The sequence below is a fragment of the Triticum dicoccoides genome, chromosome 1B, assembly GCF_002162155.2.
Source record: "Triticum dicoccoides isolate Atlit2015 ecotype Zavitan chromosome 1B, WEW_v2.0, whole genome shotgun sequence".
Lineage (NCBI taxonomy): Eukaryota > Viridiplantae > Streptophyta > Magnoliopsida > Poales > Poaceae > Triticum > Triticum dicoccoides.
Window position 1 is genome coordinate 485,286,608 of NC_041381.1, and position 14,049 is coordinate 485,300,656.

The following is a 14,049-nucleotide window of genomic DNA, read 5'->3' on the forward strand; positions in this document are numbered from 1 at the left end:
CGAGGCCTTCCTCTGCATCCAGCCCCACTTCGGCTTGTGGCTCAAGACCTTCAGTGTCAAGCCGAAGGTTGTGAAGGGCAGCCAAGCGGAGTGCGGAGGCGCCATGGTGGGCAAGATGCCCAACATTACTTGGCTCGAGGGCACCTTCGTGGAAACCATTAAGGGGTGGCAATCGGGGTGGTTTTACATCACTGAGCCGCGTGACCCTGAATGGGCAGCGGCCCCCGAATTCAGATCTGGCATCCCCATACGGCTCATCTCCTGGAAAGAGAGTGGCCGGACATGGGGTGATTCGGAGGAGCTGACCGGACTTCAAGCCTGCATCCAAATGATAGTGAACAAGAAGCTCAAGGTTGTCCACGTAGTCCAGGTCATGCTCATCCGCCGGATTCTCCCGGGCCAACAACAGGACTTCAATATGTGGGAGTTCGATCCAGCGCAGCACCAGACTTTGAGCGGGCTCTTCGACACTACGTACGAAGAGGCCTGGAGGGTGCTGTTTAAGGGCGCCGAGGCTCTCGCATCCGCTACCGAAGATCGTGGATTCAGCTCGCATCGTCTGGCTAGCGAGGTAAGCGATTTTGCCCTTTACGGGACACTTGTTTTCCATAGTTTGACTCTATGCGGGATCTAAACTCCCCCTCCTTTGACAGGACTGGCTGAAGAAGGCTGAACAGACTATCTGTCCGGCCCCATTGCCATAGGACCCAGCGGACGCCCGCTTAACGGGGCTGCTGGCTCCGGCACCCCATGTGGTGCCGAAGAAGAAGGCCAAGAAGAAGGCCACGGGCACTCGGAAGAGTTCCCGTTTTCAGGTGTCATCGGATGATGACTCCGAGGCAGACTCCTCCCACAAAGGCGAGGAGGAGAAGAAGGCCTCTCCCCCAGCGGGGGGAGGGAAGAAAAGGAAGGCCTCCCCAACGAGGGAGGCCGAAGGGTCCAAGAAGGGAAGGACTCTTCCCCCGGACTGCTCTGCCAACGCTGGCGATGACGATGAGGATTGGCCCCCAAGGGCCAAGCACCTGGCGAGATCGTAAGTATCCGGATTCCCGAATAGCTTCATGATTTTTCTTTTTCATCACATGGTGTCCTTCTAATGCCGCATACAACCCTGCAGTCCGCCCAAGGATGACTTTCCCGCTTCGTCGAGCGGGTCCTTGGGTGCGTCGGATATGGATTCCCTTCCGACCGCCTCCACCCCCCGTAATACGGATGATGCCGAGGTGGGATCCCGGGAAGGGACCCGCCAGGAGGAGGAGACCCCGGAGGTGCCACACGGCAACCTCCCGGACTTTGCACCGGACTCGGCCCCGGAACCCGTAGTGGCTCCGGAGTCCGGCGGGCGGCCCCTTCGTAAGAAGGGCAAGACTGTGATGCCGGCAGCCTCCATCCAACCGGAGGCGCCGGATAGCTTGCTGGAGGCGCTCGACGACGCCTCCATCGAAGAGGAACACCGCACCTTCATGAGTGCGGTGATTGAGAAGGTTCAGCTCGCCAAGAGCAGGCTGACCGAAGCCTGTAGCAGCCTTCTAACAGGCTTTGAGGTAAGAATTTTGATATATGTAGAATAGTACCGCATAGACAATAGCCCCTGATGCTTGGTTCGGTATTCGGAAAGAAAAGCCGGACTGAGGATCTAAAAAGATATACGCAGGAGTCATAAAAAATATGTCAATATGGGATTGCAGGCTGTGCTGCTGACCTCTGCCGCACTGACTGTGGAGGTCAATACTTTGAAGCAAAGCCTCGAGCGGTCCGAGAACGAGCTCGGTCGTTCCAAGAAGCAGCCCGAGGACAAGGAAGGTGAGCAACACCTTAGTAAAATTGTACCTTACAGAAAAGGATTTGGTTGCAAGAAGAATGACAAGGATAACATGGGTATTGCAGGGTCCACGAATGAGGTGGTGACCCTGAAGGAGGCGGTGTCCGCGGCCGAGCGTAATGCGGCCGCGGAGCGCACCAAGCGAGAGAAGCAGGAGGCGCGGGTGGCGGAGGTACAACAAGAGCTCCAGGCTCTCGTGGAAAAACATGAGAGTCTGGAGCGCGACTCGAACACTCGAGAGTCCGAGCTTGCATCGGCTCTTGAGAGTGCCAAAGACGCTAAGGCCGAAGCCTACAAGGCCCTCCAAGAAATCGAGGCGTTGAAGAAAATAGCAGCGGGTAAGGAATTTTTCATGCAAAGCAAGCATGTGAGTGTGAATTACCTATCACTTACCCGAATTCGGAGCTCTCCAGGAGCGTTCGCAGATCTGCCCCGCAGCGTGTCTGATGCTGCCACTTTCTATAGGGCCGAGGAGGGGAGCTCGACGGAGAAGGTCTTCTGGTCTCAGTATGCTGAGGCCGGACATCCGGTGCCCCTTAGCGATCGGCTGAAGCAGCTGGTCGAGCTCCACAAGGTGGCCGAACAGGCCATGAAGGGCCTCATAGTTCGGCTGTGGCCTAAGCAGGCCATGCCTGGGAGCTACTTTGGCCTGGTGCGGCGGCTGGTGGATGCGTGTCCATGGGTTGAAGTCATCAAGCACTCCGCCTGCATTGAAGGTGCCCGTCGGGCCCTTGCCCGCGCTGAGGTGCACTGGGGCAAGATGAATGCTCAGAAGCTTGTGACGGACGCGCCACCGCTGGGCAAGGAGTATCACACGCCCGAGATGTATTATAAGAGTGTCCTGAAGGGTGCCCGCATTATTGCGGGTGAGTGCTCCAAAGATGTAATATTTGAGTAGACTCGCATTTTGTTATCCTGTGCGCTGAAAACTTTGTTCATATGTGCTAAGCAACGCTTGTTAATTTAAAATATTACCTTCTGTGCGGCTGTTTATCAAATCTGAGAGATGGCAAGTCGTCGGCTTCAGCCCCCATGCCACGAGTGCTGGGGTGTTCGGGATAAATTTGAGCACTCTTGTTCCCATTTTTGGGTCCATCTAGGGAGGCGCTCAACACAACGAACAAGGCAACCGGACTTATAATGCTTGAACACTCTCACTTAGCCATAGAATTCTATAATTTTAAATTTCGGCGAAGCCCCTAGTGTTCGGAAGGTCGAATTTGGGGCGCTATCCATGCCTGGGCCAGACAAAGCCGGCTCCTCGCTCTAAGCGGCATAAGTCTTTAGGGACTCGCAAAAAACCTCTCGAACAGCGACCGGCTCTCGCCTCATCATGACGGTCAGTTTTAGCTTTCTCCACTAAGGCGCTCGCCCAGCTCAATTGGGGCGCAATCGCAGTGGTTCTCCCAGTGCTACCATAGCCGATACAACGGAACATAAGGTACCAAAACATGGGAGCCGGGCAAACCCAACTATTGACCCAAGACATGATTCGGAGCCGATGCATATAATGCTATAAGTTTGGGGTGCCGCACTTCTAAAAGTGTTTGGACTTATCACACCATGATGCGGGAAACACAAGCCCCTGGTGTATTTAGCCGTACGAAAGTGTACGGATGCAACATGTCATAAATGAACATATGTATAAGAAAGAAATGCAATTGTAAGCAAAAAGGTGCTGCATTGTTTATTCAAGAGATACTTCTGTAAATGCAAAACGATTCAAATGGTGTGATAAGCAAGGGATGGGACTATTAAACATGTCCCCCTCCAGGGGTAGGCTGTGGAATGGTGTATAAAACAGATTTAATGCTCGTAATGGAGACCACCTGGATATTCGTCGTAGCCTTTCTCCTTCCCTGGCTGTTGCATCATGAGTTCGGCAGGTCTGCTGCCGGACACGGCCTCTGATGAACGGAGTCCTATGGGTAAAAATAAGAGAAAGAGAGAAAGAGAAAAAGAACGACACACTTGAGAGCCCCTGGTGTGGTTAAGCCGCATTCTGGGCCTATCGTGGTCGTGCCCCTATGCCCATGGTATCTCCAGAGCGTAATGATGTACGCGAAGGACCTGTCTTGAAATTTTGCAGGGGCTGGGGTTGTTGCTGCACTGCTACGCATGCTCGGGACGTGCCAGGTGGTCTTGTTGTAGGTTACTCCGGGCGCGTTTAGCCGTGTCCGGTCGCTTAACGGCCGGACTCGAGAATTGCCTTAGGAGGCTGCACTGTACTTCTGCCGCGAGAGCCGCTGTATGTTCCTCCGTTTGGAGAGAGCGTTCAGTGTTTCCGTTGACCGTGATGACTCCTCGAGGGCCTGGCATCTTGAGCTCAAGGTATGCGTAGTGCGGCACCGCGTTGAACTTTGCAAACGCGGTACGTCCGAGCAGAGCGTGATAGCCGCTGCGCAACGGAACTATGTCGAAGATTAACTCCTCGCTTCGGAAGTTATCCGGGGATCCGAAGACCACTTCTAGTGTAACTGAGCCTGTACAATTGGCTTCTACACCTGGTATGACACCTTTAAAGGTCGTCTTGGTAGGTTTAATCCTTGAGGGGTCTATGCCCATTTTGTGCACTGTATCCTGATAAAGCAGGTTCAGGCTGCTGTCGCCGTCCATCAGGAATCTGGTGAGGTGAAATCCATTGACGATTGGGTCTAAAACCAATGCGGCGAATCCGCCGTGGCGGATGCTGGTAGGGTGGTCCCTTCGGTCAAAAGTGATCGGGCAGGAGGACCATGGATTGAACTTTGGGGCAACTGGCTCCATCGCGTATACATCCCTGAGTGCACGCTTCCGCTCCCTTTTGGGTATGTGGGTTGCGTATATCATGTTCACCGTCCGCACTTGTGGAGGGAAACCCTTCTGTCCTCTATTGTTCAGCGGTCGGGTCTCTTCCCCGTCATCGCTATGGATCCCCTTGTCGTTGTTTTCGGCAATTAACTTGCCTGCCTGCTTGAATACCCAACAGTCCCTGTTGGTGTGGTTAGCTGGCTTTTCGGGGGTGCCGTGTATCTGGCACGAGCGGTCGAGTATTCTATCCAAATTGGACAGACCCGGGGTAGTTCTTTTGAATGGATTTTTCCGCTGACCGGGTTTAGAGCCTCTGAATCCGGCATTGACTGCCGTATCCTCGCTATTGTCGCCGTTAATGCAGCGTTTGTTTTTGTTGCGACGCGACCGGCCATTGCGGTCCTTGATATCCGGACTGCCAGAATTTTTGCTGAGGTTGTTGCTGCGGGCTAGCCAGTTGTCCTCACCCGCGCAGAAGCGGGTCATGAGTGATGTGAGGGCTGCCATGGATTTCGGCTTTTCTTGTCCTAAGTGCCGGGCAAGCCACTCATCGCGGATGTTATGTTTGAAGGTTGCGAGGGCCTCCGCATCCGGACAGTCGATGATTTGATTTTTCTTAGTTAGGAACCGTGTCCAGAATTGTCTGGCCGATTCGTCTGGCTGCTGAATTAAATGGGTTAGGTCGTCAGCGTGTGGTGGTCACACGTACGTGCCTTGGAAGTTATCGAGGAATGCGGCTTCCAGGTCTTCCCAACTCCCAATTGACTCTGCTGGCAAGCTGTTAAGCCAATGCCGGGCTGGTGCTTTAAGCTTGAGTGGGAGGTATTTGATGGCGTGGAGATCATCACCGCGAGCCATGTGTATATGAAGGAGATAGTCCTCGATCCAAACCGCGGGGTCTGTTGTGCCATCATAAGATTCGATGTTCAAGGGTTTAAACCCTTCGGGGATTTGATGATCCATTACTTCATCTGTGAAGCATAGCGGGTGTGCGGCGCCTCTGTATTGGGTGATATCACGACGAAGTTCAAGAGAGCTTTGTCTACTGTGTTCGGCCCGGACGGACTTACTGTGTTCGGCGCGATGGTTGTCGTCACGTATCATGGGGCGCCCACGCGATCCATAGATCGATCTTGATTGTCTTGCCTTATCCTCCAATATATCTCGCAAGTCCGGAGCGTTCCCCTGTGGCCTTGTGCTTTTCGAGCGATGCCGAGGTACGGTTCCAGTGGAGGGCCTAGAGGCCTCTCTGTCGCGGCCACGGGGTGGTCGGTCAGCCGTATTGTCTGCTGGTGATGCGGGTTCATATGCCTCCTCCTCTAATCAGGGGAGCAGCTTGCGTTTAGGGTAGCTTTTGGAGGGGCGTTCGAGCTCATGCTCTTCGGCCGCGAGGACTTCAGTCCATCTGTCAGCTAGCAGATCTCGATCAGCTCTAAGCTGCTGCTGCTTTTTCTTGAGGTTGTTTGCCGTGGCCATAAGCCTGCGTTTAAAACGCTCTTGTTCGACGGGATCCTCAGGCACGACGAATTCGTCATCGCCGAGGCTTGCCTCGTCTCCGGAGGGAGGCATGTAATCCTCTACCTCTTCGTCTGCCGTTCTCTCAGGAGGGCTGGCATCTCCGTCCTCCTGTGCTAAATCTTGCTGGAGGGGGTTGTCGTCGGCACTGTCAGGGGTGTTATTATCTCCGGTGCCGGAATCTCCATTCTTGTTGTGGTGGGATTTAGAGCGGCGCCACTGACGCCGGCGCTTGGGCTGTTTCTTGGAGGGGTCGTCCTCCGCTGTTCCTTCGCCATTCCCATCCTTTGGGATATCCACCATGTATATGTCATATGATGAGGTGGCTTTCCAGTGCCCAGTGGGCGCTGGTTCTTGGTCGTCTCCGGCATCGTCGTCCATACCATCGATGTCTTCGGAGTCGAAGTCTAGCATGTCGGTTAGATCGTCGACAGTGGCTACTAAGTGGGTGGTGGGTGGGCTTTGAATTTCTTCGTCGTTCGCATCCCAACCGTCCTGACCGCAGCCCGGCCAGTGCTCTCCTGATAACGAGAGATACTTTAGAGAACTCAAGATGTTGCCGAAAGGTGAGTGTTGAAAGATGTCCGCAGCAGTGAACTCCACGATCGGCGCCCAATCGGATTCAATTGGAGGGGGCGCGGGAGGTTCGGAGTCCGGCGAGGAGTCCGGCACCTCGGAGTCACGAGTTTCATGAGGGACAAGGTCAGTGTTCGGCTCTATCACCGTAGAGTTTGCAGCCCCCGAGGCGGTGTCTAGCCACCCGTCCTCGATCTGCGCAGCCGGCTCCGAATTGAAGATCAGAGCGGACTCGTGTGCGGCCTCCAGGGTACTGTCCGGCTGCAGAGCTAAATCATGCCCGTCGTGACAGTGCGGCGCGCTCGGCTGTGGCTCGAATCCATCGAAGATCAAGTCCCCGCGGATGTCAACCGTGAAGTTCAAACTTCCAAATCTGACCTGACGGCCAGGGGCGTAGCTTTCGATCTGCTCCAGATGTCCAAGCGAATTGGCCCGCAGTGCAAAGCCGCCGAATACGAAGATCTGTCCCGGGAGAAGGTCTCCCCCTGGACTGCGTCGTTGTTGATGATCGAAGAAGCCATCAAGCCTATCGGTGACGACACAGAGGAACTCTCAATGAAAGCACCAATGTCGGTGTCAAAACCGGCGGATCTCGGGTAGGGGGTCCCGAACTGTGCGTCTAGGCGGATGGTAACAAGAGACAAGGGACACTATGTTTTACCCAGGTTCGGGCCCTCTTGATGGAGGTAAAACCCTACGTCCTGCTCGATTGATATTGATGATGTGGGTATTACAAGAGTAGATCTACCACGAGATCAAGGAGGCTAAACCCTAGAAGCTAGCCTATGGTATGATTGTTGTCCGTCCTATGGACTAAAGCCATCCAGTTTATATAGACACCGGAGAGGGCTAGGGTTACACAGACTCAGTTACAATGGTAGGAGATCTACATATCCGTATTGCCAAGCTTGCCTTCCACGCCAAGGAAAGTCCCATCCGGACACGGGACGAAGTCTTCAATCTTGTATCTTCATAGTCTTGGAGTCCGACCGATGATGATAGTTCGGCTATCACCCCCTAGTCCAGGATTCCCTGACACATGGTGCTGGTGCGTCCACTATCCCGTGCACTCATTAGCTGTTGTTAATCTATGGCCCTATTTGGTTAAAAACTCCCTAGTCCCTACCTGCTTGGTTCCAGGGACTAAACATGGACTAGAGGTTATTAAATGACATGATAAAAGACCAAGTTACCCCTAGTAATGAACTAATAGAAACAAGGTGCGATACGTGGCAGGGGCAACTGTTGGAAAAAGTCCCAAAAAGACTCCCTCGGGGTCTTCTTTCTTTAGTCCCAAATGCCCACTTTTAGTCTCGAAAAGTCCCTCCTGTTTGGTTTAGATGTGACTGACACGGAGTGTTTTTAGTCCCTACACCAAAATGTCCATGTAAACAAACACCCTCTAATATGCCGCTGGAAAATTGATGCAATGCCACAGTTAAAAGCAAATTACATGTTTAACGAATTTTATTGTTAATATAATCTCTATGTTAATATTAATCAATGCCACCATTTGAGAAATGCTACTGTCTTGCTTTCTTTCCCATTTAGATAAGGTAGATGCTTCTTTTTGTTGGCTTCTGTGTCATCCACCGTTATTGACCACTAATTGTTTCCTTTGCACCTCTGTGTAAACAGGGTTATCTACTTCACCTCGTTGCCATTGTGACCTTTTGTTGCACTGCACAGAACACTTTTGTTTTAAGAGTGTTTTGTGCAGTTCAACCAAAATGTCACACCGATAATGTTGCTTGATTGCTTGATTTTAGTGGAACTGCACAAGAGGAGATCTTACTTCCTATCCGTTAAGGCGAATTTGGTTCAGATCTTCTTCTTGTGAGTTGTTTGAATTCCGCATCATGAGAGGTCAGTACTAGCCTTCTTTCACATGATTCTGAAGTGTGCTTTCATATGTTGTGCTACTTGTACAATAATGTGGCTTGATTTATGTGAACTACACAAATGGAGACAAGACTTCCAATCTGTATGTGCACCGTAATATCCCATTGAGGTAAGATAAGGATATTTCACAACTGCTGGCCTGTATTTTGCCACTTTCATCAGAAAATTAAGTTTAGTACTATACTTGTGCTCCCTAATTGACATGTCAAATCTTACATTGAAGGCGAAGCTTGTTTGTTATTGAACCAAGTTATGACGGGGAAGAACAAGCGGAAGAAAAACAAAAATCAACTCCCGGTGCTGTAATGAAGCACTGGAACTATGATGACACAAGTAATGATGTAGTTTTGCATCTTAATTTATTGCTATGGCTGGAACGAGCAATTGTTTTTCCACTGATTTGATGCCATACGTAATTATCTCTACTTGTGCAAACAGGGATCTTCTTTGAAGATACCATATATTTTAGTGGAACTGCACAAGAAGATGTTGGAAACATTAAACTAATCGAGGAGTATTTGGTAAGCATGGCCACCCCTGTAGATAGCAACAAATGTTTCCCGAGAAGTGCGTCATTTGTATGCTCTACACAATCAGCCTACTGACAAAGGTTGGTACTCGCCCACTGATTTCATCCATATGATTGAGCTTTGTCATCTCTATTGGCGATGTGCTACTGTTTAGATACTATCATGAAAAAGTGGTATTGTCCTTGGGAAGTGCTTCATCTGTGCTGTTTTAAATATTTCCTTTCCTTTTTTTCGAGTAAACATGGATGCTAGCATTTAGTAGTCCTCCTGTCTTTGCGCAACAGGATCATCTTCCTCTGAAGAAGAATATGGAGTACATGAAGTGACTAGTTCCGATTATGCCAGGATGAATAAGCACTGTCTATCTTCTCATCAGAAGGAGCAGTTGAAGGATGGTTACAATACTCCCAACAAGACCAAACTAAGTTCAGCTCAGAAGGACTAACAAATCTCCATTTTTTGCTGTGATGCGCGAGTACAACGTTGTTCTAGGATTCTATCTGGTGAGTTCCATTTTTCTAAAAGTGTGCTCTACATGGACCATGTATGTGCCTGTTGAAACTGTCAATTCATAGTATAGTTTGCTTTATACTAATCACTTTTTTGTATTTGTGCAAACAGGGGTGCTCAGCTTGATTTCAATGGGAACTGCACAAAATGTTCATGAATACATCGAATCATTCATTTCCACCACAAGAAAGGAGGTGCCCATAAGTTCAAGGCGTTGCAACATATAAGGGCGAAATCATACAAGCTACGCGAGAATTTGGTTGATTTTGGTGGAACTGCACAAAAAGAACAGCTGGTTTATTTAGCACGAGTTGCCATGTCAATGTCCGAACTGATGGAAAACCCTGCCTATTCCACAATCGTAGGCATTTGATATTTTGGAATGGGACAACCTTGTCAAATTTTGCTCATTGATTTTAGCAAGATATGCGTTTGATATTTTCGAATGGGACGCCCTTTGCTGTCAGTAGCGGCGATCATTTTTTTTCTTTATTCTTTAGTTGTGAAGTAAATATTGCCTCTGACATGTGAGTCGCTGAGATGCATAATCATCGATTGTTTTGAATGTTCTCTATGAATTGCCAGGCCTGTGTGTTTGATTGCAGTGTACAGAAACGCTAAAAAGATGCTCAAACTCTTTGTACTCCTTCTGTTCCTTTTTACTTCGCACATTGTGAAAGTGCATACTTTTTTGTATAAGATTGGTCAAAGTAGAGATACTTTGACTGCAGACAAAACTTGTATGCAGACTAGAAAGGACCGGAGGGAGTACATGTGAAACTGCTGCAAACGTGGTGATCACCCTGGGAATAATGCTAGTACGTATTGTTTTGCATGTTCATCCAATGCCAGTGATACATGAATTCGAACTAATCGAAATAAATTCATTCATGCATGGCCGGATTTCATATAAACATGTCGGATTTCATTACATTTCATACATTCTTCAACTAAAAAGGGGTGTTTGTGGCCGCATGCATCTCCCAGATGCAGAGGCTGGGGTCATCCTCCTTTTCGAAAAAACTAAAAAGGGGTGCGCTGGAGGTATGATTAATTAACCGAAGCTACCCACCTGTGTCCTGCTGAGCCGAACAGAAGCTTCAATGACTTAACTGCAGGTGCAGTTGCATAACTGACATGTGGCATGTTGGGCCCATGTGTCAGTCAGCCAACTGCACCAGCAGTTAAGTAGAAGCAGCGTTCTTCTCCAGCACAGCTCTCTGACTCCACGTCGCCGCCAAGAAGCTAACCGGCCATCAATGGTCAACCCGCCTAGCTTGGCTTCAACCGGAGGGTAGCAGCGGTGGCCTTACTTGGACCCGAGCGGCGGCGACCTACCGTGTTCTACTCTTCCTCGTTTTCTGTGTGGCGCGGCCTCGTTGGCAGTGGGGCGGGGCCTCGTCGGAGCTGGCGATGCCTCTGTCTTGTTGCCGGCGGGCGGCGCCTCAGCGGAGCGGTGGAAATCCTCCCCCACGTTGCCGGCACGGTAGGGCCTTAGCTGAGACGGAGATGTCCTCTGCCTCGTTGTTGGCGGGGCGGGGCCTCGGCGGAGCCGGCGGTGTCCTCTGCCTCGTTGTTGGCGCCGCGGGGCCTCGGCGGAGCCGGCGGTGTCCTCTGCCTCGTTGTTGGCACTGCGGGGCATCGGCGGAGCAGGGCGTCGTCGATGCCAGCGGAGCGGGCACTCGTCGGAGCCGGCATTGCCCTCTCCCTCGTCCTCGGTCTCGCCAAACAGTGCCTCGCCCGCTTCATCGCCTTCTTTGCTAGCCTCTTTGTAGGAGGCCGCAGCCTCCGCCACCCGCATGCGGTACCGCCAGCGCTTGAGGAGGACCTTGCGGGAGGAGCGGTACGAGTCGAACAGCGCCTCCTGCTCCGCCCGCTCCACGGCGATCTGCTCCTCTACCTGCAGGTGCTCCTGGAAAAGATGATGGTTGTAGGCGGCGTCGGCCTGCGCCTCCCGGAACTGCTCCTCACGCATCTACCTCACCCTGTCCATATATCGGGCACGGGCCTCGCCGATGGTCATGGTGCAATGCACCGGTGAGGATGGCACGGAGGAGGGGGTTGGCGCCGGATTGTTGACTACCATGTTCTCCATTGGGACATCATCGTCCTCAGCTGCCTGCCGGCCAGCCGGTCGGCAGCAATGGCTGCTATCTCCTTGTGGTCCATCGTTCGCCCGTCCCGAAAAGCGCTAGAGCGCAAGGAATCCATGGTGGGCAGTAGTGGTGTGGATAGGAGAAAGGCAACAGATGCGGATGACTACGACTATGGCCGGCGCAGCGGTTTATATAGCAATGGTGGGCGGGCGGAGGGACGGACGTGTGACACCGGAGTAGCCGCCTCGGCAACCGCGTATCATTAATGTGTGCGGCAAATGGACGGATGGACGACACTTGTGTCGTTTGAAGGCGGAGCAATCGCATGCACCAGGAAACGGGGCGGCCGGCGCTGACTGCTTTGGGCAGAAAGCGCGCGCGGGCGAGGAGATCACTTTACTTGGATAGGATGACAATGGGGACCCACCAGGTCCATAGTCTCACGTACGCAAGTGCCTCCTTATTATATATAACTATAATTTATTTTGCTTCCTCCTGGTTTCCTGACATCACGGTCCCACACCATTGTCTACCTATGTACTCCCTCCTTTCCGGTTTATAGGGCTTATCTCAAAATTTTAGTTTTCCATTTTATAGGGCTCAATTTGGTTGTTTTCCATCACATGTTTAGATTCCAAGGTGCATTAAATCATTGCATGCAAGTATTAAGAGAAAATTGACCAATGCATGTACTTCATGCATGCATGCATTGCAATTAATGCATTGATAAACATAATTTTTTGAGGATAACAAGAGCATTAATTAGGTGCTTTTGCAAAACTAGAAAAAGTATTCCACCACTCGCCATCTACCTTGATTGGTGAGATTTTTGAATTGAGCATTATAAACCGGAAAGGAGGGAGTAGTCAATAAACGAGAGAATTGCACAAGAAGCGGCCGACAGCTGGGACCAAGCAGCTCGAGTAGTATTTGTGTTTTTGAGTGTGAGCACTTTAGAGTTTCTCGATGTTTACCCCAGATATTAATTTTTCTCCTCTGAACAACAACGAAAACATCACTACAGGTATTAACTGGGCGGGCTGTGGCCCGTCTAGCCCAGGCGAGATATCTAGCCCAGATATTAATTTTTTTCAAGCTGAAAAAGGCTATCCCAGCTATACATTTTTTAGGAATACCCAAGCAAGGTCAAGTTGTTATTCTCCGCCCAGCTGGGCTGCAAATCTTTCCTAGGAGGGATGAATTAGGCTTAACAAGAAAATGGGCTTTAAGAAATAATAAATGGGCTGTAATTATAAAAACTGGGTAGTAACTCTGAAAAAAAGCACCAAACAGTGATTACTTTATAAAATATTATTTTTGGAATATAGAAAATTTTAATTTCATTAATTGTTGCGAGCAGAATGTTTCATTGGATTTTTACGCAATATAAATTTATATTGAAATTGTATTTAATCTGACTAAAATTTCGGGATAAAAATATTCGGATCCCATCAAAATGTGGGAAATTTTATTGAATTCTGTTTTGAACGGTTGGTTGAAATGGGCTGTACTTTTAACAAACTGTAAATGGGATGTAGTAAATTCCATTAGAATTCAACAATGGGCTACACATTCTCACAAATCTCAAATGGGCTATAAGTTCTCTGCCACACACTTCTGGCCTTACTAAGTTGACGCGTCCCATAAAAAATAGAGTTGACGGGTATGCAAGGCTTTGTCAACTTATAGTCAACACACGGTTCTAGCAGCCGTGGCTATTGGATGTCCATCCAACGGATGCCATGCTTCTTCTTCAATCTCGGATATTCTAGCTTCACCCGCCAAAAAAATGATTCATCCCCCTGACATCTGGGGCGCGCCGTTTCGGAAGCAGACCTATGGGCCTACTAAGTTGACGTACCAAGGGCTTTGTCAACTTAGTCAATATAAACGATTCTAGCTGCAGTGACCGTACGATGTCCATCCAACGGCCGTCGTGCTTATTCAACCTCTGTTCTTCTTGCTCCAGCCGCCCAAAGCAGCGCCAGTCCTGCCGCCTGCTCCTGCCTCCCGTGGCCGACTGTGCTGCCGCGGAGGCCTCACCGCCCCCTACTACTCCCACCGCTGGCCAGGCCATCCCTCCACTCACCCACTGACCCGCACCCCCTGTTATTCTGCGGCGATGACAGTGCAGCCGAACCAGTGAACCCCTCGTACTCCTCTCCACGTGTGCATCCACTGTCGCGTCTTCCCCGGCTCCGCGTCGTCCCCTTCCTAGGCCTCACCGTCGTCCACCGCCGTGGTACTCTCGGCGCGGCATGGTCAACATGGTCAAGGAACGACTTCCGTCAGACGTGGACTGTACGTG